Source organism: Penaeus monodon, unplaced genomic scaffold, assembly GCF_015228065.2.
Source record: "Penaeus monodon isolate SGIC_2016 unplaced genomic scaffold, NSTDA_Pmon_1 PmonScaffold_976, whole genome shotgun sequence".
Lineage (NCBI taxonomy): Eukaryota > Metazoa > Arthropoda > Malacostraca > Decapoda > Penaeidae > Penaeus > Penaeus monodon.
In genome coordinates, this window is record NW_023665169.1 from 28,806 (window position 1) to 31,474 (window position 2,669).

A 2,669-nucleotide genomic window follows, 5' to 3' on the forward strand; every position below is an offset into this window, starting at 1 on the left:
GATATAGGTTCCACAGCCTTCATTAGCCGCCTCCTCTCGGAGATATATTTTCATTATGGCCTGGTAAGCCTGGCATTATTTTTTGGGGCTAACAGTCCCACCCCGCCGGGGTGGCCCCCTTGCTGGTTCAGGGCTCGCTACCTAATTCAGGTAATACCGTGCCCTGGCTCCCATCACGGGGCCGTGCCGTTCCGGCCTGGGCACCCAGTTCAGCCTTTCCTCCTTTCAGGACACGGCTCTCAAACCTTGGCGGGTGGCTAGTCGCAGGGTTTGGTGAGGACAGACCCGAAGGTTGAAGTCCAATCACAGCCCTGCAAAATTAGTTGAGTCGAGAGGCTTGCAGTCCCAAGTCTGGGGAGTTCACCCTCATTGGGTCCCACTCCTCCGCCACCTAAGCCCCCACCTACGACCAACAACGGGCACGGGATTGGGGGGCGGTATATAGAGAGTTTTAAGATTCAAACGCGGACGAGCTTTTTTCTTTATTGTAGTAGAATATGGTCTTGGCCAGGAACAGTTTGGAGTCAAAAAATTACACCTGAGAATTGCCGAGAGAACGGCATTGGCTTGGGTGCCAATAAGAAGAGTGGGAGGTGAGGACCTACACTTGCGCGAGAGAAAAGATGGAGAAAGATTTAGAGGTAGAAAAGCGGAAGCCATGTTTGTGGCCTCAGGAAGATACTGGATGGAGATTGCAGATTGAAGAAATGGTAGAGATTTGGTAGGATTGCAGAGGCATAGTGTTAAATCTCAACATATGGGTGATGACCGGGCTCCTGTTGGTAAAAACTGAGACAATATCATTAACCAGCAGAAAGGAATAAGTACCCTTGTAGAGTTTCTTTATTTGTCCTTATTGATAGAACCGTGTGTCAATTCTCTGGCAATGTTCATTTAAATATTTTTCCTTATCTTGTCGCAATAATCTTTGAATTTTTGTTTTTGTTTTTGTAATTATTTTTCACTTGATTATTGATACCTTTTAGTAAGGCATCTTCTTTTCAATTTACTTAGTGTTTTTCAGATATCCAGGGTATTTGTCTTTTCTTTTTGCGATAGTTTTCTAACAGTGCTTCAGGAGTTCTTTTCCTTTCTTCCCATAAACTCTTTGGTGTTTTTATCATCTTCAAAGATTGATGATTTTCAATTTGTTTGACACTGTATTCCTGTATGTTATCAAAAGTTTTGTATCGAGCTTAGAGGTGGTGTTGCGCTACCATCTTTTTGATCTTATTTAAAGTCGATAGTTAGTATTGGTGGTCCACTGTTCAGTCGGGCAACCAGGTCTGTTTTGGCAGTTTTTATGCAACTTTTCCATTGGTTCGCACAATGTAGTCAATTTGGTTGCGTGTTCTTCTGTCTGGTGAAACCACGTGTACAAGTGTCCCTGGTTGTGTGTGAACAATTATTGGCTATAACTAGATATATTTGTATTACAGATTCAATAAATCTTTAACCCTTTCATTTATTCCTCTATGCCTAATTTTCCACAGTGTAAGTTTTTAGATTAATTTTTTTCCTACTTTGCGTTGAGGTCGCCCATTATTCTTTTTTTACAAATCTCTGTTGGGATTGTGGTCATAAAGTATCTTTGAGAGAGTTATAAAATTTTCCATTTCTTCATCACTGCAATTTGGTTGGTGACGTAGCGATTGTATAATACTATTATTATGAGGTCTTGCTTGTATTATGACTTTTAAATGCTATCATTTATTGGCGGTACCCAATTATGTTATTGCAGTTTTTTCGTGAGAATCCTAGCATCACTCCGTTACTATAATTTCCTTCTTTTCCAGAAAAAATATGGGCGGGCTTGTTATTCTTAGTTTTGAAACTTCCATTCTTTTCCAATTGTCTCACTTATTCTAGTATTTGAATGTTGGATCTATCCATTCGTTACAGACGTATGTAAATTTACCCATCTCTTTTCATTTCCCTTACTTATCCACGGTCCGATTTTTATGTTTCTTAATTGGACATGTTTTCTTTATCTTCTTTGTCTTCCAGATGCATGTTTAACATTGTCAGCCCGGTTGCCCACTGACTAACGCGCCCCTTGATAACCCACGCGACGGGCGATGTGGTATGAATTATCGTTTCTGTATTTAATCATTGGTGTAGAGGTTTGTCAGGAGAAAATAAAAGTTGAGTGGAATCCCCCAGGCTCCTTCTCAACTCGCAGTCTCCAACTAACTAGGAGGAACTATCTCTGCCGCTTTTAAAACAGTTACACTGTAATACGCCAGACATATTATTTGGTGAAACCAGTAATCTGTAGAACTGAAGGTGTTTTCACCAGATATCCACTGCCCTGCTGCCGACAGTTTCACCGCAACCCTGGTATAGGGAGCTAATAGGGTGCTATCCTTGTTCAAGGGAACCCCAGGGTGCAGTTTATTGTCTTACCCAGGACCAATATATATATATATATATATATATATAAGGAACTTCACTTCGATTGCCTACCTAGCCACTAGATGGGCAAGCCAGCCCAAGTCAGTGCCGGTCTCAATCACCATTCTTCAGGGAAGGCATTTTGCAGCTGAAGACAAGACTGGGGAAGTGCATCATGGTGAAAGGCAATTACTTGAAAAATAAGAAAAGTAAGCTGGGTGAACCTTCTCTTTATTTTTGCTCCTTGGTTAAGTCGAGAACTCAATGAACATCCA